We start from the raw sequence: 26875 nt of genomic DNA on the forward strand, positions 1-26875 counted from the left end.
TGAACACAATACCTTTATTTTATTTATTTATTTTTTTCTGTAGTCCTGAGGATGAAACCCAGGGCCTCGCATGTGCTAGGCAAGCACTCTACCACTGAGCCACAACCCCAGCCCTTTATGACATCATTTTAAATAGGCCTACTACGGTTTGAATGTGAGGTGTTCCCCAAAGCTCATGTGTGAGACAATGCAAAAAAGTTTAGAGATAAAATATTGGATCATCAGAATCTTATCCCATTCAGTACAAAGGGATTAACTGAGGTAATGCAGGTGGGGTGGGGCTAGAGAAGATGGGTTCCTGGGGGCATGCCTTTGGGCTCTCTCTCTCTCTCTCTCTCTCTCTCTCTCTCTCTCTCTCTCTCTGCCTCTCTCTCTCTGCTTCCTGGTGCAACGTTCCAGTTGCTTTCCTCTGACACACCCTTCTACCATAATATTCTGCCTTCCCTCCAGCCCAGAGCAATGAAGTTGGACATCTATGGACTGAGACCTCTGAAACTATGAGCCCCCAAATAAACTTTTCCTCCTTAAAATTATTCTCGTTAGGTCTTTTGGTCACAGCAGTGAAAAAGCTAAGGAAATGTCACCTCTGCTCACTTTAAGTTGTGTGTGATTGTACTCCATGAGTAACAAATCATGAGCAAGAGCATTTCTGGCCCTCATCAGAGACTGGGTGGCTCAGGTCCCTCTGAAAGCTCCTGGGTCACCAAGAGCAATCCCTAGGATGCAGGAGGCTGAGCTGCCTCAGTTTCAGGCCAATCCATCAATACTCCTTGCTGTCCAGAAATGCCTCACTTAGGGCTCCTTTGCCTGAAAACTTCTTTCAGAAAGAATGCTATGGCCGAGTTCCTGGGAGAATTAGGGAGTATAAGGGGGAGGAGTCATTCTTTCCTTAGCATCCATTTGTTTAAGCCTACCTTTCCTGATAGGACATTTCCTGATGTTCCTAGCCCCAAAGAATGTGTGTGCAAGTAGTCTTCATAATGTTCATGGGTTAAACAGATGTTTTAGGAACAAGAACTTTCAACCTGCAGGTAGAAATATTTTTGAGGATCTTAAGTCTTCACAACCCATGAAAGTCTGTTCTACTCAGTACAGAGGTACAAGTCCTCAAGAAGACTAGAAAGGTGTAAGTAATTCAGACTGTCAGGTTCTGGAGAAGGAGTTCCCTCAAGAGAGAAAGCATTTAAAACAAAGAGAGAGAGAGAGAGAGAAAGCAGTTCTAAGACAGGGACAGCAAGTATGAGATCTGGGCAAAGGGGCACAAAACCAGAAAGAACAGCACAAAGAATAACCAGACTCCTCTGGGAAGGTACATGTGGTGTCTTCCCCCCTTCTTCTCTCACCAACCAGATACAAATGGCAGTCTGAAGGAGATCTTTGTCTTTCTGTTCTCCTTCCCTCGCTGCAAAGATTCTACCTCCAGACCTGATGCCTGGTTCTGAGTCAAGACACTCACCTCAGCCAGGGAGGGGCTCAAGGGTGCTGTGGGTTTGAGAACTAGTTTTTGATTTAACCCTGGCACTCTTGCCAGGGTATGTTGCTGTCAAGCCTGACAGAGTAGGAGCATGTGTTAATGGAGAAGCTAGGAGCAAGGGCTCTAGACTGCCTGGATTTGAATCCTCAGTCTGTTACTTGTTAACTGGGCATTTTTGGTAAATTATATAAATTTTCTGTTCCTTGGTTTTCCCATCTATAAAAATGGAAATTTGGTTCTAATCTCACAGAATTAAGGATTAAATAATACATGTAAAGCATTTAACACAAGTGGCTGGGACATTGGATACCTCAGCATCCAAACCATTTTGGTTACTTTTATTATTATTATTTTGAACTCAAGTGATTGGGCTCAGTACAAATAATTTGAGAATGTGAAGAAATTTCATTCTCAGTGGGAATGTTAATTTTCCTCTACCACCAACTTCACCCAAAACTCTAAATCAGCTTTTGTGCATTTGCCTGACCTTGGAGTCACAGCAGTGACCACAGGAGATTATGGAATCACATGTAATGAAAACAATTCCCAGAAGAGAGAAGGGAAGGCAAAATAGTGTCTTTTTGTAAAAAAAAAAAAAGATAATAATAAGACTTTCACACTCAGAAGCTGCTTTCTTGAGATCAGTTAGATTTGAGTATCTCATCTTTTGTAAATCAGAAGGTATATTTAAAAAAATGTAAAACCTCATATTAGGTATGTAGTTATGTATAATTAAGCTCACTCTTTATGCATGGATGTGATTTCTATCAGTATAACTACATGCCCAAGGAAAATCATTATCAGAAGTGCACTGAAGTGCCTAGGGCAACTGAAAATCAGAATTTTGCCCACTCAGCTATTTTACAAATTATACACCTTTGTCAGTAGGTGCTGCATTTGCCATCATATTAACAAATAGCCCTCTCCTGCAGATCACTAAAACAATTATGTGCTCATTCACATAAAGAAAAATAAAGCTTAACATAATTACCTATCTCCTTTAAAAACAATAGTGGTTGGGGGAATATGGAGTTATTGTTTATTACATACAGTTTGGGATGATGAGAAAGTTTGCAGATGGATGGTGACGATGGTGGCACAATGGGAACATACTTAATGCTACTGAACTATTAAAATGGAAATTTTATGTTATATATTATTTTACCACATTAAACACTCATATAATAAGAAGAGATTATTGGTTGCCAAAGAAATGAGGGAAGTCTCTTCCCCCCCCCAAAAAAAAATCAGCTCCAAAAAATCTCTGCCCCAAAAAATATCTTAATCATTTTTTAAGATTAATTTAAAATATAAAAAAATGTAAATATTTTCTTGCACTGGCTTTGATGTAGAAGTGCCCAGGAAGTAACACTCAAAATTTCAGAATTGAATTTGGTGACATATGGGGATTTAGATCATGGGTGAAAACATAAGTAAAGGCTTTGGAATCACTGGCTCTGTCACTTGAACAAATCTCTCTGAACTTAGTTTCCTCATCAATAAAGGGGATTATATGAGAACTCATCTCAGGTTTGTCCTCAGGAGTCAATTCTTTTTTTTATTAACTTTTTCTTCTGCAGTACTGGGGACTGAACCCAGGAGAGCTTTACCACTGAACTACATACATCCCCAGCCACTTTATTTTTACTTCTTTTGAGACAGGGTCTCATTAACACTGGTCTCAAAACTGTGTTCCCCTTGTCTCAGTCTTCTGAGTTTCTAGGATTACAGGCATGTTTCACTGCACCCGGCTGCTAAGGATTCAATTCTTGACTGCATATAACATTTTTTAACAGTGCCTGACACATAATAAGTATTCAGAAAGTGCTGGTTATTAATTTACAGAATTTATGTGAGAGTTCAATGAAATGACTTATGCATAGAGTACACTATTTGGAATACAATACTCAATAAATAGCTAGCTATTATTTTATTAGCCATTAATCTTTTCCTCAGATTGTGAGGCCAGGGAGCCTACAAGTGAATAGGTAAACTGACTCTAGTTTACTTCTACCCTTCCATCCAGTAGGTAGAAGCTGCTCCCTCTAGCTGGTCCACTGAGACCCTACACACCTTGGTTCTCCATAAGGTCATATGTAGGTAACAAAAATTGCTCCTGCCTCAGGCCCTGTCTTTCTCTTTTTAGTAACATCAGCAGCACCACATGGGGGCAGAGGGGAATCCTCATGCCTACATAATGACAGTCCCCAATGCAGGACATGGCACAAAGGAAGTGCTTAATATTATTGAATGAATTAGGGAGTAAATGTATGAATAAAATATAACATAACATGGGCAGCAGGCCTAGCCCTTCTTTTATCATTCGTCTCCAAAATAATGAAACACATATCTAAAACACCATAGGAAAAACTATAGAAAGATACAGACCAAAATATTAGTAGTTACCATTAGGTAGAAGAAGAGAAGATGAATTTTGTCTCTTTGTTATATTTTAAAAAAAATTCCCAGTGAATTTATGTTATTTAAAAAGCAAAAGCAATAATGCTTTTTAAAAATCAAAGAGGAGGTTATTTTTATGATGGGCATTCATGTCTCATCTATGTGAGATTACAATAACCAATTTTGGCATGGGCATTTCTTTATTTCTTTTTCCTGATAAGTTTTATTAATCCATAGGCATTCAATTTTTTTCAAGGACATTTTAAAAGAAAATGTAAGCTTCACATAACTTTCCGTTAAGGTTTGACAGAGGAAGACAAATTTGATATTTGGATGTTATCTGACTTTAGTTACACAGGCACATTCAACTAATGATTTCTCACACTAAAGCAGTAAAAGAGAGAATAAGGCAGAATGGCAGGATTCCCAAATAGTTCACAGTCAAGCACCAAGCCCTCAATGTCAAAATCCACATCCCAGTCCAGGTTGATTTCCTTCCATTTATATATCATGTCTTAATTTTGCAGTCTTTTCCAGGCAAGTTTGATGAGTAGTATCAGGTCAGTGTTTCTTGTCTCCATGATGTCAGATGACATCTAGCCCATCTGCACATGGACACGGGCTCCCCACTTGAGTACCTAGGTACTCTAAAATTAATCTAGGTTAGACTTCCTGTATGTTCTATATGTACTCTCCTTTATTTACTTATATTTTATTTCTCCACAACTCAGTTTTCTCTGATAATTTTCTCTAACCTATAGTCTGCTCTACATTGTTTCTCCTTAGTTATATTTTATTTGCTCTGAACCTCATTTGTTGGGTTCTAATTTTGATTATTGCATTTTATAATTCTAGAATTTCCACTGTTTCTTTTTTCAAAATATTATCTCTTTTTTAATAGTAGCTAGATCCCTTTCTAAAATTTCCAAACCTATTCTTTTAAAAAAAAATCTCTTTGAATATGTAAACTTAGTGGTTTCACTATGGACTCATAATTTCAATATCTACAGTTTATAATTTTATTGCCTGTTATTTTTGCTTCTCTTCATTCAGTGTCTTATCTCCTTATATGTTTGGTTAATTTTTGTACTGGCTGAGTTTTTCTTTTCTTTTATCAGTTATTAAAACTGAAGTTTATTGTCTCACAGTCCAGAGTCTAGAAGTACGAAATCAAGTGGTAAAGGGGCCATGTTTCCTCTGAGATCCAGCGGCAACTGGAAATCCATGGCCTTCCTTGGCTTGTAGACATCTCTCCAGTCTCTACCTCTTTTGTCATGTAAAAATTCTTCTCTTTGTGTGTCTACATATGTTTGAGACATGGTCTTGTTATGTTGCCCAGATTGGTCTATTCAAGTGATCCTCTTGCCTCAACCTTCCAAGAATTGAGTCTATAGATGTATACCACCATGCCCAGCTTCTGCTGGATTTTATCTTTGAAAAAAATAATACTTGTAGGAAAAAAATCCAAATCCAAGGCTTCAAAGACCTTAAGTTTTCTGAGTACTTAGCCCCACATGAAAGGACGGGATTACTTATGTTCACGTTTATTACTAGATATAGTTCTTCAGAGCCCCTCACTTCATCTGCTGGCTGAATAGAGAGAACTCTGAGGATTTGAAGGAAGGTAGAGAATTTAAAGGAAGAAAAAAGCCTAAGTTCATGAAGGACCACATGGGACAGAGTCTCAATGCCATCCTGCACTGGATGGTGATATGAGTATGAAATATGTTTATTTGTTTATCTTCTGAGACTTGGGGGCTATTTGTTTCAGCAGTTAGCCTATATTAATATTTATTTCATCCTACTTCCTTCATTGTCCTAAAAAGGAGAGTGATACAAACTATAGAGAAAGAATCCAGCTTACAGGAAATAAAAGACTTCCTAAATAAATGTTTCTTGTATAAAATACTCATTCTCATTATCTAACTATCAAAATGCTCTCTCAAAATTTCTTCAGATTATCATTTTTAAAGTCTTAATCAGGAACTATAGTTAGCCATTTCAAGCATTAAACCTAAATCTTAAAAAGTTATGTTTGTGGAGGAAAGTTTCTTACTACAAAATTTGAAGATTTTATTTGAAAGTTTTATTCAAATACAATATTTGATACATTTTTATGTTTTTTTTAGTTGTTGGTAAACACTATATCTTTATTTTATTTTTATGTGGTGCTGAGGATTGAACCCAGTGCCTCATGCATGCCAGGCGAGCACTATACCACTGAGCCCCAGCTCCAGCCCAATTTTTGATACATTTTAAAATAGCTTTGCAAAATTATTTTTTCTCATTATATAATATAAAAATAATGTATTCCTGGGCTGCGGATATAGCTTAGTTGGTAGAGCACTTGCCTTGCATGCACAAGGCCCTGGGTTCAATCCCCAGAACCACACACACAAAAAAATGTATTCCAAACTAATATTGATGCCATTTATACAGCCCTATATGCCACAAAAATGGTATGATTTTTGAAGTGTGACATGCTATCAGTGAAACTGGGAGGTTAATGCTAATGTTGCCACTTACCCTCTCTTTTTCTTAGCATTCAGTATTTAAAGATTTGGGGAGGCATTCAGATATATTAGCTAAAATTATCTAGAAAATTATGATAATTTTAAAATATTTTAAACATTTCTGGAGATGTAAAGAATGCCTAGGTGGGGCAATCTGATTACAGTAATGGCTGATTGTTCCTGCTTACTTGCCCACAGTCTTTGGGTTGTGACTGTTTCACTCTTTTATTAAGATGTAGAGTCTATCTGCCTACTCTTCAATCTGGGCTGATCTTGTAATTTGCCACAGCCAACAGAATAAGGCACCAGTGACAGTTTCCAGTTGTGAACCAAGGTTTCAAGAGGCTTTGCATGCTTCTTTCTGATCACTTTTTTTTTTAATACCGAGTTAGCCTGTAGGAGGAGAAAAGAACACAAGAAGAACTAATTGTCTCACGTGAACATCCTAGGCCAGAAAACAACAGGCTGGCCCCCACACAGATAAGAACCCAGGCCTGATCAGCAAAGCTGACTCAGATACCCAAGTGAGCCCAACAGAGACCAAAAGAACTTTCTAGCCAACCTATAGACTAGACAGCAATAATAAATGCTTATTGTTTCAAGTCACTGAATTTTAGGGTGATTTTATAGTACAGCAATAGCTAACTTATTCACTATAATTGTTAGAGAGATTTATTAGGGAAAGCCCCTATGTTTTCAAAGTCATTAAAAAGCTCAATCCTTGTAGAAAAATAAGATACAGCATTCATAGAAATTAGTTTTTCATACGTGTTACATACAACATATATATTATGATTTATTGTTTGCTTACTTTTTATAATCAATTTTGAAATTTTTATGGTATAGTATAAAATTTACTACCAGAGATAAAATTTATGATTTACTGTATATAAGAGCTAAAAGAAAAAAACTTAGAAAATAATGTGGCATCCTTATAAAATGCTGGAAGGCATGTCCCAATTTAATAAAATCAGAGAGTAGGCAAGAAAGAACAAGTTGTCATGAAAAGATATTGAGCAAGACAAGGAATTGCTGCAATCAAAAATTGTAAGAGTATTCCAACAATCACATGTCATCAGCAACTTGGGAGGCTGAGGCAGAAGGATTGCAAGTTCAAGATCAGCGTGAGCAACTTTGCAAGACTCTGTCTCAAAATAAAATATAAAAAGGAACTGGGATATATCTCAGTGGCAGAACACCTCTGGGTTTAATCCCCAGTACAAAAAGAAAAGAAAAAAAAAGAGTATTCCAACAGAAAAATGGATATAAATTTGAATGAACTCACAAAAAATATAAAAAGCTGGGTGCAATGGCACATGCCTATAATCCCAGTAGTTCGGGGGGACTGAGGCAGGAGGATTGCGAGTTCAAAGCCAGCCTTAGCAAGAGCGAGGTGCTAAGCAACTCAGTGAGACCCTGTCTCTAAATAAAATATAAAATGGGGCTGGGGATGTGGCCCAGTTGTTGAATGTCCCTGAGTTCAATCGCCAGTAACCCCCTCAAAATATAGATATGTAAAAAGTATAAGGGGCTAATAAATAAAATGAAAATACAGCAAAGCTTAGTAAACCAAAGAAAGACAAAATAAGAATAATATATCTTTTTTTGTGTAACAATTCTACAAAGAAAAATAAGTTATGCTTTTCAATGCCAAGAAGCATATAACAAGGCATTCATTTTGCCTGGAAGAGTGAATGTGTTCACTTGTTCCAGAAAACAATTTATTGGACTGTCTTAAAAGCCTTAAAAATGTTGTAAGCTTAACTGTAATGAACCGATAAAAAAAAAAAATCAGGATGTAAAAAAAAAAAAAAAAAATGTTGTAAACTTAACCCAGAATTCCACTTCTAGAAATCAATCAGGAATAAGTGATCAGAAATTCTATCAAAGGCTATAATGTATATAGGAAATTTATGACTATGTCACCTAAAAGGAATCTTAATATCTAACAACAGAGAAATGAGTCAGTAAGTTAGGCATATTGACATAATAGAATAATATGTTGCCAACAAATAATGGTATTCATGAAAAATATTTTATGATCTGAAAGCAGGCTTGTGATATAAAGCTAAACAAAAAAACCATAATGTGAAGTTATAATTGTATTAAGACATATGTTTTGCTCAGTGTTTTTATGTAAAAAAAAGGCATATGAAAATACTAATTGTTCTAATTTAACTGAGTGATAGATGTACAGGTGTGTTTGATGATCTTTATTTTTGAGATTTGTCAAAGGAGAAACAAAATATACTATGACAAAAAAGAGTAAAAACAGAATGATATAGAGAAACAATGTTAAATATCTTTACTAATTCCAAATAAAGTATATTCATTATGTATTTTATTTTTCAGATATTTAGTCTCTTCATCTTCCCTAATAAGAGTGAATGTGTAAAATACTCAACATAAATGCATATACATGTCATGCCTCACATAGTAATATTTTGGTCAACAATGGAATACATATTCAACAGTGGACCTATAAAATTACAATGGAACTGTAAAAATTCCTATTCCTTAGTATTTTGACTGTACCTTTCCTATATTAGACACATGAATACTTACTATTGTGTCACAACTGTCTATAGCATTCAGTGTGGTAACATGCTAAACAGGTTTGTAGACAACAGGTTGTACCATATAGATTAAGCATGGTGTGAGGTACATCATCTAGGTTTGTGTAAGTCCACCCTGTGCATGACTAAACTGCCTAAACAGGAGTTCCCAGAAACTATCCCAGTGTAAAGCAGCATGTGACTGTACTAAAGAACATGAGGGGCTACAAATCTATTTAAATCTGCCACTATTACCCTCATTTACTTCACCATACAAGACTAGAAGTGCCAGAAGGGTCAGTACTATCTCATTCACTTCAGTGTCCCTAGCACCCAGCCAAAAGTAGGGAATAGAGTCTTGCATTATACATAATTAGTAAATGAATATACTATCATCAAGACTTCTTCTAAATCAATGAAAACTACCAAGTACTTAATAAATCCTGAAAGAAGTCTGACCACACAAACAACTACATCCCATGCACATGATATCTATGGCAGCTGCAAATATTTATACTTTTATTTTGCATCATTTGATACTCCTATGTAAGTAAACCATAGCATAAGACACTTTTTGAAACCATAATTAGTATTGTGAATTCATGCATTGTGCCCTATGAATAATTAAAGCATATGATTACTTTTGAGTACTAAATGGCACTTCAGTTAGTAGCATCCTTGAGTATGTTATTCTAGCTCAAAATTCAAGTAGCATTATCTAATGCAGATTCTTCTTATGATAGATAATGATGACATTCTCTATCTTTCTACCTGAGTAATTAAAAAGTTTAATAGTCTTTGATGTAGCTGGTTACCTGAATAATTTTTCTAGATAGGAACAATTAAAATCTACTTATTTGATGGTTTGTGCATTCTCGACTATTGTCTCAAACTCTTTGTTTCTGTGGAAACCTGATGAAAACTTAAAGAACTTTAAATCTATAATGAGTTTGCAAAGAGCATTTGTTTTCCTTAATTACCGAGAATATACAGCTGGATTATACGTAGCACAGTTTCTCTAACAAACTTTTAGGAATAAAGAGTTTGCTTACGTCTTTTTTTTTCTCCTGTATGAGAAATAGCACAGCTGTCTAATTTGGTTCTGACCCTGGTACCAGGAGTGGGGATTTTCTCAAGGCCACAGCAATGTGAAATGAACAGATGTTACCACCATACTGCCTTCTGTCCTGCAAGGAGAACGTCAGCATCCACGAATGCACTGTCTGCTTCGGTTTCTTTTGCCTCTGCCTCAGTAAATCTTGTTCTGCCATTATTATTTCAGCTCAAGTAGTAGGATCATTATTTCAAGCTTTGTCTAGATTAAACTGTCCTTTGGGGTTACCCATAATCTATATAGACTCTACTTTATAAATCCCTTATAGTAATACCCTGAGAACTCCTCATTAAACAAGTATTGTGGCATCTTGCTTGTTTTCACAGAAAGAATAATCTTTCATATCTTAAAGAGAAGTACCTTAGGAAAAAAAAATGCTTGGCTGGAATTAGAAAGAATGTGTCCTTCTGAAAACAAACTGAAAATACCATATAAGTTGATGTCAGAACAACATATATGTGTCAAATTCCAAATTAATAAATGGAATAATTAGAATCAGAGTCCTGAAATGTGTTATTTGCAGAGTGAGTAATTGCCCAAGAGTTACATGACACCTTAATATAGGAAATCTCATTAATACGAAGTCTGCAACACCTAGTTTGGCAATAGCTCACCCTTCTAGGAAACACTGCCAACTCCTATGAATATTCCTTCAAGTGTTCTTCAGAATGCTGAGGAAATGTTGTATTGCTTGACTTATGTAGTCTCAATAGCAGGAGGCTAGTTCTACCCAAATATGCCAGATTTTTAACAAACTACTTTCAATGGATAGTATGGTAGTCTATGGGGGAATAATATTATAACAGAGCACCTATAGAAATAATGGCTTAACAAAAAAATCAAGGTGACAAAATATAGAAAGATGACAAAATATAGAAAGATGCACTGTCCACATGCATGACTAACTTTGCATATACAATAAAGAGATCTCCAAATTCTGGAGATGTCTAATTCTGGAGATTGTGGACTGATGACTTCCTCAAGACATAAGTGTGCAGCAAATCACTGTGCTGGGAATACTTCCAATTTGTTTAAAGGGAGAGAGAGTGGGAAATTCTAATTGGCATAGAAATGTTTGACTTACATAGCCTGTAGCACAGAAAACCAAAATGAAAAAAAAATGTGGAGCTAAGTTAAAAACACAATGCTAGAAGAATATGAAGAAGTAGAAAATCATTAGTATTAACATCATTATTATTAATAAGCATTGATGAATGTAAGCATTAATACAGCTCCAAGGCAATGCATAAAAACTGCAAAAGAAGCCAGGTGCAATGGTACACACCTATATAACTCAGGAGGCTGAGGCTGGAGGTCTTCAAGTTTGAGGTCAGCTTGGGCAACTTAACAAGAGCATATCTCAAAACTTTAAAAATTAAAAAATAATGAGGGTTAGAGAGGGTGGCTACATTGTAGAGGACTTCTGGGTTCAATCTTCAGTACAATAAAAAAACTGCAAAAGTATCTTATAAGATGGTTAAAAATTAGTAGGGTTTTATTAACCACTTGGGATTGAGTAAACCAGACTGAAATTTGTTAAACAATTAGCTGGCATCTGATTAGAATGGGTGTCCAATGGTTTCACAGACATCTAATATTTAGAGGGAATTGAGAGTTGCTCCTGTAGGAAATGGGATAAGCTGGATTCAACTCCACAAAATAATGAAAATGGTGAATGAGTAAGTGAAGCTCAGAACCCAACACAAAGACTTCCAAGCACTTCTAGAATTAGAAAGTCCTTACCCAGGTGCTTTATGCAGACTAAATTTTCAGTACTGTAGTGTGAGAAATAGAGGCAGCCTTGATTCTAGGCTGCCTCTGACTATTTCTCACACTACAGTTTGTAAGTCTGGGGGAAATGGGCCTTTGCAGATGCTGGTGAACCATGTACTAGAATCTAGCTTGCCTAGATTCTCCTGCTAGTTCTTGCAGTAAGTACTGAAAGTTTCTGAATTAAGATAAAGAAAGGTTTAGACTTCAGATTTTATTAGAAGCCATGGGACCATTTAGAATTACAAGGTTTTGTCTTCCACAGCTCTTGCTATATTACATGGCATTTTTTAAAGCATGCTATATATACATGAGTGCATATATGTAATTATTTCATTGGATAGTGGTGTTTTGTTGTTGTTTTGCAGCACTGGAGGTTGAACCCAGGGCAGGACATGTGCTAGGCAAGTGCTCTGCCACTGAGCCATATTCCCAGCCCTCATTGGTTAGTTGAATATATCTTTAAGGAGTTTTTGTATGAAAGATATTTGGCTAAACAAGATCTACCACTGTTAAACATGTATAACTACCCCTTTAAAATCATAGAGAAATTATTAGAGCTTTAAAAACAGCCAGGTTTTTTTTTTAAATTGTGAATTTGGATATTAGCAATCTAGCAAATGCTGCAAAAAAATATTGGCAAAGGGAAGAAAAACAGCCCAACTGGTGCTAGAATTATTTCACAAACTTGTTTATTAAAATAATGCTATGAGAACTCTTTCTTTTTCCCCCACTGAGCAAGGTATTTTCTTAGTTCAAAACATTGGAAATCTAAACATTTCTATTAATGCTTTAGACACAGCACTATGATATTTGATTATGCAGACTTCAGAGGATAATAAACGTATGTGGCCAAGGCTGAAATGTTTCCATCTTTTTCTGTGTTCTATTTTTTAATAAGAATGTATACGATAATGACGAAGTAATTAGCAACAGCATTGTTCTACCAAAACGATTGAAATCAGCACCCGAATACTGTCACTTGATCATTAACATAACTGAGTCAAACTGAGCATCCCCACAGTAGAGGGCAGTATTTGCTACATCTCTTTGGGACGAAGGACAGTACTGTAGATTTGCCTGGTTTTGATATCTTTCCAGAAGAAATGTGAAAAATTATCCACATGGTGCAAGATCAGGTCCTCTGGTATGGGTCTTGCACGTGCATGTGAAATGTAAGGTGAGTCAATTCTAATTGTTACCTTGAAAATCAGGGCTAAGCAGCATGAAAGGTGACATTTAGGATACTGAAAAAGAGAGAAATGGCTTTAGAATAGCTAGGAACTTTAAACTGGAAAATTATAACTTCTGAACATGTTAAGGTCTGGTAAATGCAGAGGTTTTGTTACTTGTTTTTATATTTTGCTGTTGTTGTTTCTGTTTTCCTCTCCTTTTGGGAGATCTTTGGAGCAAAAATGAATGCTTAGATATTTGAATAGCCCAGAGTTGGAAAAGAAGTGGACAGCAAAGAGTTATTATTTTTCCTCCCATTCTTCTGTTTTCCAAATCATGGAAATACACAGTAAAAAATGCTAATTCATAATCTAAGGATATTAAAAAGTGAATCAGAGCAAGGTTGAATGCTTCTTTGTGCTGCTGGATACACAAAGGGCCAAACCCTTCAAACTATTTACAAGACTGATAGAATTAATCACTCCATCTTCTTGCCGAAAAGACAACCTTGAATTATGTACTGCCCAAATTTTATTAAACAATAAACATTAATGAAAGGCCTGAACAACATAAGTCTATCCAATCTCTAACATTTAAAACTTTTCTGGATCAAGTTGGATATTTCAGAGAAATATCTATTATTGTAAAGCACCTTTTTGACGAAACAGCATGAGTTTTACTGAACTGAACTTGGTTATTATGCCCCAAGTTTGAAATAAGAATCTGTACAATACAAACTTACACTGACAGCAGGAATGTTGCTGAGGAAATTACCCACTGGTATCTTTCAGAAGTTCTTTATAAAGATCCAAGTGCCAGGAAAATCTTTACTTCCTCTGCTTTGCTTCTATCTTCTAACTTACTAAATATCTTTTTCCCTATTTGGCTGACAGGAGGCTGGCAGTTGATGTAATTGTTCAATTTTAGAAGCCATGTAGTTAATAACAGGAATTTGTGTATACTAACTTTTTCTGTCTTTCAACTTAATTATTCTCTATTTCCTCTATGCCCTAATTTTTACAAAATCTATTTGTTAAATTCTATTTGTGTGTATATTATATATCTATATATACATATGTGCATATGCACATTAAAATACTTTTTGGAATCAGATAAAGTATATAAACATGCTAAGATTATTCCTTTTCTATTTGTTTTTAAACGTTAGTAATTTATTTGCTTTTAGTTAAACAGGAAGCAAAAGAGAATCAGGATTCCACAAAAACTATGACCAAAGAGCCATAAATACTGCATTAGAAAAAATTATATGGGGTTTATTGATATAATTGTCAAAATTTGCATATGGAAATTTTTAATGTTTCTATCAATAAATGATCTTATTTTAACAATAAAAAAAGAAAAGAGAGAATCAGGAAAACAAATGTCAGTAAGAACTTGAGATAATAACTAGCAGTACTTCTTTTAATATCAGTTAAAAAGTATGTTGTGAGCATCCATCAGTTGTAGTGGACTAAATATAGAGGTGGTATTCCTAGAGAAGGTGGGTTTTCAAGACAGGGAAACAGTTAAGTGTAGGGGAAGGAGAAATATATTTCATGAACATGGAATTGAAAGGTATTTGGTATGAAGGAAAAAGTAGCCTGAGAAAAACAAAGCATCACTGGTATTAGTAAAGCAGTAAAGGAGATTAAAAAATGTATTGTGCCAGGGTGGTGGTGCACACAGCTGTCTCAGCATTCAGAAGGCTAAGGCAGGAGGACAGGTTGGGCCTAGGAGTTTGAGATCAGATAGACAACAAAGAGAGATCCTGTCTCAAAAATTAAAAAATAAATAAATAAAAAGTATTGCAAAAGCTACAATAACCCAGAAAGATGTGAACATTTAACAATTTGAATATACACTAGGACATGATAGGAAGATGATGCAGAAGGTTCAGAAGGGAAAATGATGATACAAAAGGTATGCAAAGTGATTTTCATATCTCTGTGTAACTGTGTATGATAATTGACAATGTACAAGAGTTTTTCACATTGTTATGGTTGAAAAGCAGTAAAATAGGTTGCTAAAAACCTTAAGATCAGTGGATTGTTCTATTAAGACCTTCTACAAAGTAACATTTGAATCCCAAGATGTTACCAATCTAGTAAATTGCTTCTATTTTTGAAATGCTTCAATAAAACAGTGAGAAATTTTTATTGTTTCTATCATGACTTTAATTCAACCATAAAGTACCTTGTCCCTGATTCCTTCCTTGACTCTTGGGATGACTCATTTTTCAACCCTACCTGTACCTTCATCTCTTCCTTTTTTCTGTGACTTCATTAACTCATAACTTACATTAAGTTCAGATGACTTCATTAGCTCCTTTAGGCTCCAAACTAACATCTCTCTATAAATGATTTCCAGATCTTTATTTTTGGTCTTAGTTTTTAAGCCCTATTCTCTTGTCTCTGGTATTTCTGGTAGGCGTCCTGCCACTACTCTGGTCATTGAAATTCAGAGTCACAGGTGGTTTTTCCTCACCTTGAACCCATTCCTCATCCAACCCTAAATATTTCTCTCATATTCACCCCATTCTGTCAAATGTAGCATATATGCCTGGGCAAGGGAAAATTAGGAGATTAAATTCAGTCCATTCTGTTTGCGAAGCCATATATATATATATATATATATCTCCTGATGAAGTGGGTAGAATTCACTTAGAGGAAGTAGCACCTTGTTTTCCATTCACACAGACAGACATGATTTGTTCCTTTTAGCTTTATGTTCATCTGAAGGGACAGTTTTATCTAACAGCACACAAAAGCTCCATATATAGTAGCAGCAGTACTAATCTTATACATCTTTGCCAGATTATTCAATGCAGATTTGTTTAAAAATGACTAGCTCATTTTATTTATTATTTTTAGCTAAGGGAGGGTCTAATCCCACCTCTGCCACCTCATCTGCAAGCCCTTTCACACTTACTTAACCCATAATCCTGCCTGAGCATGTACTACTCTTTCACATGATCTACATCCCAGCCATAACTCTTATATTCTCTGAGAGTCCTTGATTGTCAGAGTTTGGTTCTATTAGCACTTTCAAGTTGCCATTCCACTGTTTTCTAGCCTCCATTGCTTCTGAAGAGAAGTTAATCCCAAATTATATCTTTGTTCTCCAGATTGCTTTGATATTTTCTTTATCTTTGGCTTTTAGCAGTTCGACTGATTTGACCAAGAGTCATTTTCTTTGTCTCTGCTAGGGGTTTGCTGAGCTTCTAGAATCTGTTAATTTATATCTTTCATCAATTTAGAAAATTGTTCAGCCATGATTTCTCCTAAAACATTTTCCTACCCTATTCTTTTCTTCTGGCAGATCTTTTCCTTCTAGACTTTACTGATATGTGTTAAACCTTTGGATATAGTTTCTTATATCATAAAGTTCTGTTCATATTTTTTCAACATTTTTCTCTAAGTGTTTCAGACTATATAATTTCTGTTGATCTGTTCTTAAATTCATTAAGTCTCCTATCACCTACTACAATCTGGGATTAAGCAAAAACAGTCAATTTTGAAATTTTTAGGTCTAGAATTTATAATTTTTAGTTTTAGAATTTCCATTTGGTTCTTTTTTATATCTTCAAATTTTCTGCTAAGATGTCTTATTTGTTTATTCATTACAAATATGAATTCCTTTACATATCTGAGCATAGATACAAAATCTACTTTTAAATCTTTGTATTTAATTCCAACATTTTTGTCATCTCAGGTGCAGTCTCTGTTGATTATCTTTTCTCTTGAAAATGGGCCCTATATTACTATGCCTGCATAAACTTACTTGTTAATTATTTTTGTGGTTGTAGATGGACAGTATATCTTATCTTTATTTGTTTATTTTTATGTAGTGCTAAGAATCAAACCCAGTGCCTCACATATGCTTGGGAAGTGCTCTCCACTGAGCCACGACTCCAGCCCCAAGACCTGGGACTCTCAGCATAGTGATTTTGTTGTTGTCATTGATATTTTAGTAGTTAATTACTTGGTTAGTCTCAAACTCCAAACTCTGTCTCCTCTATGAGGGACAGCACTGAAGTCTCTTTTCAGTTTTTATTGCTATTGTTTTATTGTTTGCTTTTACCCCAGTTGTGCATGTATATTTCACAGAATAGGGTATTCCTTTTTTTTTTTTTTTTTTTTTTTTTTTTTTTTTTTGTGTGTGTGTGTGTGTGTGTGGTGCTGGGGATTGAACCCAGGGCATTGTGCATGCAAGGCAAGCACTCTCCCAATGGAGCTATACCCCCAGCCTCTCAGGGTATTCCTTTGTAATTTTTTTCCTCTCCTAGATTTTCAGCTGTCTTAGTTCCTCACTGGCTCCCCTTCTGGTTCCTCAAGCCAGACACTGCTGATTTCTACAGAATTTTAGATGTCCATTTGAGGCCAAATGTGATGTGCCCTCAACCCTGTCCTGCCCCCCCACCCCCAGAAAAAAAACAAGAAATTGACTAGTATGATCCCTTCTTCCTAATGTTGACTATACTTTCTCTGTGTCTTTGTTCAGCAGTGCCATTTGAATAATTATTTTGAATAATTAATAGATTTTGTCTGAAGTTAGCAAATGTAATCGCTAAGTGTGCTGGTCCAAAAGAAGCTTTTCTGTCCCTAAAGGAAGTATAACTGTCCCTAGACTACATTTCTCCAAATATACTCTGTGATTTCTGAAAGTCTCAGAGAAAGAAATCATACCAGCTGCCCTTGTGATCACTTTTGCACCCAAAGAACTGATCAGCTACCCCCTCATATACTTCTTCCACCCATTACTGCACCAACAGAATTTCCAACCTTCTGGCCTTCAAGGCCCAAGTCCTCTTTGATCATCCACAGCATCCTGGCTGTACTTAACCTGTAGTATTAATTATAATCTGCCTCATATTCTAGTGATTTATGTGCACTGTCCACAGTTTCTTTTCTAAATTAAGACTGTGTAAGAGTAGAGGAGACTGCCTCTTGCTCATCTTGGTACCCTCTACAGCACCTATGGAACTATGCCAGCCTTTTATTACATACTTGGTACATATTTATTGAGTGCTCATGGAGAGGTGCCCTATGATATAAAAGGGCAGGATTCTGTTACCTTGCATGAGGCAACAAACAAATATCTAGGATGCTGGTTTATTTTTCTAAGTTTCCTTCTTGAAAGAAGAACCTTCCCAAGGGGACATGCTGTTTGACGACTCACCAGAACCTGCTGGTGAAAACTGCAGCCCTTCCTGGAATGTGCAGCCCTGTTTCTTCCTAAAACATTACTTTAGGTTCCATGTTCCTGCTCAAAACTTAAAATGACTCTGGTGGGTCATAGTAAGAATTCTATATTTCTCTGCCTGGTTTTTATGGTGAATCTGTCTGAGATTTTCTTTTTTCTTGTATTTTTTTTTTTTTAGGTTTTCATTTCCTTTTTCTTTTTAATATGCACTCCGTTCTCATTAGGCAAATACTTGCTGTCCTCCAACCCCTTGGAAACATGTGATGCTTGGCTTCAGACCATGGTTGAAATACCTTCACTCTGCTTATCCATCTACATTCTACTCATCTTTTAAGGTCAATATTAATTTCCTACTTTAATCTCACGGCTCCTGGGAGCCTTCCCAACCCTTAGCATCCTGACTTTTAATTCCTGATGCCTTCATAGTATGTATTTAAGACATACTATGAAGACAGTTACTTCTGAAAGGAATGACAGAAATTAACTGAACACATGATACATTTTACAGGTAAGGAACTTGGACCCCACAGAGTAATTAAGTAATCTGTCTAAACAGTATCTGAGTCAGAATTAGAACTGATATTTCCTGAGTCATTTGGGCCTCTTTCCACTTTCCTATATTTGTTACTTAATTCATGGTATTTCCTTTACTAAATTGTCAACTCCTTGAAAGAAACCTTCTAATACTTATTAATATTCCTTATAACATAGAAATCTAGGTATGAACACACTTGAGAAATAGTTTCTGACCACTGAATCAATGTAATAATCTTGAGGGGAGAAATCATAGATATATGTATCTTGATTATATAAAAGATAAAAAAATAATATTTGATACTAAAATGTGTGGCTTTATAGTTCCTATGACATTTATAACTCATTTCCAGTTTTTTCTCAAAATATTTTGTCCAACTCAATAATACCTTCACCCAGCTATTTAGAAAACAAAAATAGCACATTCTAACAATTTCCATATTTTTCCCTAAAATATATCTCAAAGCAATAAAACATCTAATGAGAAATACCTTATTGATTATTCCAACCAGAAATTAACTATGTAATAACTAATTTTGAGTCAACTATCTAATCTAGGGAGAAGCTACTACAAATTATATCAAATCATGTACTGTGTGGAAGGAAATGACTATTTTAAAGTCAAAATCAAAGAATTACTTGATAAAAAAAACTTTTTTTTTGTTCAAGAAAAACCAAGGCATTTGGTTGGAAAGTAATTTTTTTAAAAAATCAAACAAGTACTTTTAAAGTGTTTTATAGTCATGTTAATTGATTTACCTAAATTTTTTCCCTCTGAGCGCTTTATCAATTTCAAGATAAAGGTCTTCTGTTCAGAAGACTGCTGTTCAGAAGACTGAGTGCTCTGATACATTTTTTATTAAAAGCAAAATGAGTTGGGATGAAACCAACCACTGTTCATAATTAAAAAGCTCTAATTTTAAAAAAAGGAATGAGATAATATTAAATTAAAAATGAATTATTTAGTTTATTTTTACTTATTATACTTATTTATTTCTGCAAAGCTAGGGATCAAATACAGGGCCTTGTGCATGCTAGGTGAACACTACCACTGAGACACAACCCCAGCCCAAATTCTATTTTTGATGATTATTTGGGCACACACCTATAATCCCAACTACTCATGAGGCTGAGGCAGGGGGATCACAAGTTGAAAACCAACCTAATAAAAAAAAATTAAAAAGGGCTGAGGTAATATCTCAGTGGTAGAGTGCCAGCCTGACTGTTCAAGGCCCTGGGTTCAATAGTCAGTACTGAAAAAAACATTTTTTTAAAAAATTATGTCAGCAAGTAGATGACATACTCCCTAAAGTCTTAAATATATATTAAATGTTAGTTTTCTCTCTTTTTCCTTAGTAGAAATATGAGGACTTTTATCTACAACTATCTCTGATCCACAAATTAATTTTATCCCTGAGACAGAGAACACTTCTTGGCACACTTACTTTTCTCTTGACACCCTCTTGGAATTCCTGGGCACTCTCTCCCCATTACAGGAACTGGACATGTTTCCAAACCATTTCAGTTAACGCGATGACATAAATATACTGACAGAAAATAAGTGTTCTTTCTTAGAGAAGCTCTAGGCAGGGTCTGAGAAGCCGGTGGCTTGAAAAGTTTTAAACCTACAGCCATAAGCAGCAGCAGCAGCAAAGAAGCTGTTTCTGCCCTAGTTTGGGAACAGAAGATGGATAACACTATCGAAACTATTTGTCCTATAATAAAAAAATTGGAAGCAGGGAGGTGTCCTCTTGACCCAGTTTTTCTTTATTCCTTCTGATTATTCCTTATAGCATCATGGAAATGACCACAAATTTCAAATTTTTAATCCAGCCCTTCTTTTATGGAGATTTTTGTAACAGTCCTTTTTTTCCTTTTCCTTTAAAACAGTAAAACACACCAAAAAAGTTGTCAGTCAACAACTTTTAACCCAATATATAGTGATGTCCTTTGAAGACACAAAGCAATCAACAATTAGAAAAAAAAACAAGCTTAAAGAGAGTTTTCTTTTTCTTTCTTTTTTTTTTTTTTAATATATCTTTGTTTTATTTATTTATTTTTGTACGTGGGGCTGAGGATTGAACCAGTGCCTCATGCATGTGAGGCTAGCACTCAGCCACTGAGCTACAGCCCCAGCCCCAACAGAGTTTACTTTTTTTTTTCCCCCAGAGAGGTCTCACTAAGTTGCTGAAGTTGGCTTTGAACATGTAATCCTCCTGCCTCAGCCTTCTGAGCCACTGGGATTACAGGTATGGGCCACGGTACCCAGATTCCTTTTTTCTTTTATGTCCAAATTTTTGGAATAATGAAATAAACTCAGGTAAGAAGTTACTTGTAAACATTTTACTTTTTTTTTTTTAGCTGTAGTTGGACACATACCTTTATTTTATTTACTTTTATATGGTGCTAAAGATCGAACCCAGGGCCTCACATGTGCTAGGTGAACACTCTATCACTGAGCCATAACCCAACCCCTACATTTTACCTTTTTAAATCAAATTATGTTTTGGGTCAATTATGAGGTTTTATTCCAAAAATATTTATTATTCTGAGAATCAATACAAAATAGGCTAAGTCCAGGTATGTATGGTAAAATTTTAATCTGAATATGTTCTACTTTCCTTCTCACATATTAACTGCATCCCCCAAATTGGCACTGCAAGACAAAATCAGACACAAATCAGAAGCTGGACAAATGGAGGACTAGGGCTAGTAGGGAGGATTCAGTATTGGTAGAAAGGTTACATAAATGACCAGCATCATAAAAAGGTGTCTTTTAACACCAAGACTATGACTTAATCTTAAATATTGACTGGGAATGTGGGCACAAAAGAACAAGGAACAAAAGACTTAGGGCTTGTTTGTGACACTGGATTCATATTCCTCCCTACAAGAATCTATATTGACTACTAAGCTTTCTTCTGCCCTACCTGAGCGCTCACTTCTGCCCTACCTATCACCTCTGCATTAGCCAGCCTGGCTGTCTGCCTTATTTGGACATGGCTCTGCCAGAGGTCAGCATCTGTGGGTGATGAGCACACACAGATCAGCAATGCTACAGATCAGTTTTGCTGCTGGGAAGGTAAAGGGCTAGGGAGACTCCTGGGCTGCCTAAGCTCTGGTGATTAATGCCCTTATTCCCTGATGCTAATCACCACTGTTAGCATCCAAACACCATCAAGCCTTTCAGCCTTGAGCCTTGGCCAAATAGTATGGATAAAAGCTATTCATCCTTTAGTATTTTCTGACAGTGAACCAAGCCCAGAACACAAACCAGAAGTAGTTCCCAATCAGTGGTTTCATTTGCAGTAAGAGCAAATAAAGCATTAAAAAAGGAAAGAGAAGGTAAATACCACCCCCAAAGCTCCCAAAAGATACTATTTTTGGGGAAAAAAGATACTATTTGGTATGGCTATAAGTCTAATAATACATAAAATGATTATTTATATATATATATATATATATATATATATATATATATATATATATATATAAAATTCATTTATTGTTGGTACCAGGGATTAAGCTCAGGGGCACTCAACCACTGAGCCACATCCCCAGCCCTATTTTGTATTTTATTTAGAGACAGGGTCTCATTGAGGCTGTTGCTGAGGTTGGCTTTGAATTCACGATCCTCCTGCCTCAGCCTCCCAAGCTGCTGGGATTATAGGTGTGTGCCACTGCACCCAGCAACTGATGCAATATAACTAAGATCAATGGATATATGATGGCCAATACATATATGTAATGGACTTTCTTTCTTGAGGACTAAGAACAAAAGAAGAAAGCTAGCAAACAAGAAGTTGACAGTGAGCAATGTATATACCATGCATATGCATCAACTGATATATTTTCTGCCCAGACTTTTTGCAAACACACCTGGCTACCTGTCATTATTTTTAAGACACAAAAAACAAACTGCTCTTGCAAATAGTTACTTGTGAGCACTGTTATTGGTTGAGGAAACAATTTCCTGCAGGTGTAAAAATTACATTTCTCAATAAGGAAAATTCAGGTACAGCCAGTTTACTCATTAAGTCTTCAGAATTCAGCATTGGCTTGCTTTCTTTGAAAACGATTCTTTCATTTTTGGTTCACAAAATTTTAACCCTAAAGCAAATGGTTTTCAAACATTTTGGTCTTAAGACCCCTTTATACTCTTAAAAGTTATTGAAGACTCCAAAGAGCCTTTATTTATGTGGTTTTCTTTCTTGATGTTTATTATATTAGAAATTAAAACTGAGAAAAATTTAAAATCTTTATTCACTTAAAGTAACAATGGTAAAACCATTATATTAAATCCATCATAACATAAATTTTTTATTAAAAATAATAATATTTTCCAAAATGAAAGTAATAACTGTTTCACATTTTAAAAGTCACTTTAAGGGCTGGGGATAAAGCTTGGTTAGTAGAGCACTTGCCTTGCATGCACAAGGCCCCAGTACCACACACACACACACACACACACACACACAAAATCACTTTAATGTGTAACATAATAGAAAACAGCTGGATTTTCATATCTGTTCCTACATTCAATTTATTGCAATTAAGATGCTTTAGTTGAGGTAAATAAGAAAATCTGACCTTAGATATGCAGTTGGAAAATAAAAAAGTATTATATTAGCCCCACCAAATTAATTGCAGATATTCTTCTTTGATGTTTCATGAAAACTCAACAAGAAGGTTTTTTCCAAAGAGAACCCTAAGGAGAGGGAGGAAAATAGTAACCTTAGGATGGAAAAACCTAACAAATGCTATCTCAGACAAGTCTGATGAAGGTTAACATCAGTGGTGATAAATTGACAGTATGATTCCTTGATGAAAATAGCACCTGAGCCTGGAATAGTGGCGCATGCCTGTAATCCCAATGACACAGGAGGCTAAGGCAGGAAGATCTCAAATTCAAGGTCAGCCTCAGCAATGTATTGAGACACTAAGCAATTAAATTAGTGAGACCCTGTCTCAAAATAAAAATTGAAAAATGGGCTGGGAATACAGCTCAGTGGTAGAGTGCCTCTGGGTTCAAACCCCAGCATCAAAAGAAAGAAAATAGCATTTGACAACTGTGGTCTAATCCCAAAGACCCATGATTCTAGACTAATCACAAGAAAAATGTCAGACAAATTCCAAGTGAATCAACAAAATACCTGACTAGTATCCATCAAAACTGCTAAGGTCACTAAAAATAAGAAAAATCTAAGAAACTGTCACACTCAAGAGGAGCTGAAAAAACATGATAAAGTAATATGAAGTCCCAGATGGGCCCCTGGGATAGAAAAAAGGATACAGGGCCAAACTTAATAATGTCTGAAAAGTATAGACTTTATATTAATAACCATGTATCAATATTGTTTCCTTAATTGTAACAAATGTACCATACTGAAATAAGATGTTAATAAGAAGGGAAATTAGATTTGGAAGCAGATAAAAACTCTTCACAGGGCTGGGGATGTGGCTCAAGCGGTAGCGCGCTCGCCTGGCATGTGTACGGCCCGGGTTCAATCCTCAGCACCACATACAAACAAAGATGTTATGTCCGCCAAAAACTAAACAATAAAAAAAAAAAAAAAATCAACCAATTTAAAAAAAAAAAAAAACTCTTCACAATTTCTCAATAACTCCAAAACTGTTCTAAAAAAATAAAGTTTACTTAAAAATTTATAAAAACTTGACAAGAGGTAGTTTTGTGGAGTTTTCTGTTTTTTTTTTTTTTTTTTTTTTTATGTACTAGGGAATCAAACCTAGGGCCATGTTCATGCGAGGGAATTGCTCTATCACAGAGCTACATCTTCAGCCCAAGAGGTAGTTTAAAAATGTTAGTTGCAAAATAGAATCCAAAACAGTAACAGTATTCTTCTTTTTTTAAAATATATTTTTAGTTGTTGATAGACCTTTATTTTTTTTTAATTCATATGTGTTGCTGAGAATCGAACCCAGTGCCTCACACATGCCAGGCAAGTGCGCTACCGCTAAGCCACAGCCCCAACCCAACAGTATACTTCTTGAGTTGTTATATTCCACTAGTCTTTCTCACATTTCAACTGGGTCTTTTGTCCTGAGTGATTTTAAAGAGTATGAACTGGTTATTAGAAAACATTAATTTAAAAAGTTAGACCTTTCAAATGTTAACACATTTAGTTATCTTATTATAAAAACACTGCATTTGTTAATATCACCATTAATGTCATCAGAAAAAAAATATTTAAGAATTGGAAAGCTGCCAAGTTCATGATGGAGGCAACAAGTTTTCCAAAATTTTAGTTTGCTCAAATTTTATCACTGGTAATAAATATTGTCAGTTGTTTTACTTGAAATGACAATCTTACTTCATTCATTTTTCAAGAAAATGTCTATCAAACATTGTAAGAAAATGTCTGCCAAATCTAAAAAACCAGTTTGTCTATCACTAAGTCTTTAAAGTAAAATGGTATCTTATGGGGTGGGGATGGGGGTAAGTGGCTAGTTCAGCTTGCAACTCAAAAGATTACAGACCTGAGTGCTTTTGCCCAAGTCCTTCATTGTGTTTGGCATAAGTGTTTCATTATAGGAATTTCCCATTTGTCACAAAGAATACTGAAAAAGGAATGTCACGTTGAGATTTAACAAAATTAATAGTTTTTACTGCGTTTTCAAGGATATACTTAAATGGAACTGGGTTTTTTTGTTTGTTTGTTTTTTGTTTTTGTTGCTGTTGGTTTTTACTGTGAGTACATGGGCAATGAAGAATGCAATATGGTTTGCTGCCACAGTTTTGGTTCACACTTGATTCAGCAGTGTCACCCAATGTTCCTTTAGCACCATTACTATAAATGTCACCATAGTGAAAAAGAAAAAGGCAAGAAGTATCCTAGTATTCACACAGAGTTTGGACCTCAGAGACATCTGAAGTCAGGATCTCAGGAACCCCTCAAGGTCTACGAGCCACATTTTGAGAACCGCTGGCTTAAGTAACCATAATTCTGACTTCTCCACTACCCTCTGATGAAGCCACATAATAAGGCCAAGGTAAGGAAGAAAGCCTGAAAGCTCACAGCATGTCCAGAGAGATGAATCAGCTTCATTTTTCTTTACTACAGCTCTCATACGGAGGGAATGGCAGGGAACAAAAACCACTCAAACATGCTTTCCTTTACCCACCCACACTTTTCTAATGCAGCACTTCACAATCTTTTTCATATCATGGCAGGGACAGAAAATAGTAACATTTTTATTAAAGAGTAAAAAGGATGAAAGCTGCCAAATGCTTACAGCCCCCATCCTGGAGGTACAGGTCAGACACAGCCTTCAGGAGGATGCAGGGGTCAATAGCTGTATTGATTCACAGTGGATAAGCAAAGGCATGTGGTTTGGACAGCTCTGTGCTCTGTGCTAACATTCTCAGCATAGAGGTGGGCTCTCAGGACTGGAGGGTGTCTGTTCCTCAGCCAGCTTCATGCTCCACAAAAGTCTCAAAGCTTAGCTTAGATGTAGAAATTCACAAAGTATCTGACTGGACTTCACATCAGAATTTGAATTATTTTAATGATTTGAAGCAGAACTTGTCCAGAACATCTTCAGATATCATGTAGTGATTTAAAAAGAAAAAAAAAAAACTGGCCAGAATCTGGCTCCCAAATTACCAAGGCGTTCAAGCCTGGGCTCTGCCACTTAGCAGCTGTGTAACCCTAGGAAAATAACATCTTGGCTCCTCAACGATACCTATTTTAAGTATTAAATAAATTAATACATAATAGTGCTTAGAATGCACTTGATGCATAGCTCTGTTAGCTATTATTATTATGAAGGTGCTATAGGGTTTCCTCATTGGAACTGCTTCTCCGAGCATGACAGCGATGAATTATAGACTTGAAAAAAAAAAAAAAAAAGAATCCCAGAGATACCAAGAAGCTAGATGGTAATCTAAAAGATTATAGACCCTAGAGACTGCATTTGGAACAGGGAAGAAAGAGACACATAAAAAGCAGAATGCCTAAGGTCTTTTGCTTTTGACTCACAGCAGGAACTTCTAGTTAAAATCTTCTTTTACCTTATTATGAAACTAATAGGTAAGTTTCTACCTAATATATTTAAAAGTCTAAGAACAAATTAGTTTCTTCCTTGGAAAGAGCCATGGCTTAAAAATAATAATTACAAA

At 35.7% G+C, this 26875-nt stretch overlaps 1 protein-coding gene across 3 annotated transcripts in view; it reads right to left on the bottom strand.

Moving 5' to 3' along the window:
• The window catches only part of Afg1l (AFG1 like ATPase), a 207183-nt gene that overhangs the window by 11918 nt on the left and 168390 nt on the right, over positions 1–26875 (bottom strand). The window lies entirely within an intron of this gene.

Source organism: Urocitellus parryii, chromosome 8, assembly GCF_045843805.1.
Source record: "Urocitellus parryii isolate mUroPar1 chromosome 8, mUroPar1.hap1, whole genome shotgun sequence".
In the NCBI taxonomy this organism is placed as follows: Eukaryota; Metazoa; Chordata; class Mammalia; order Rodentia; family Sciuridae; genus Urocitellus; species Urocitellus parryii.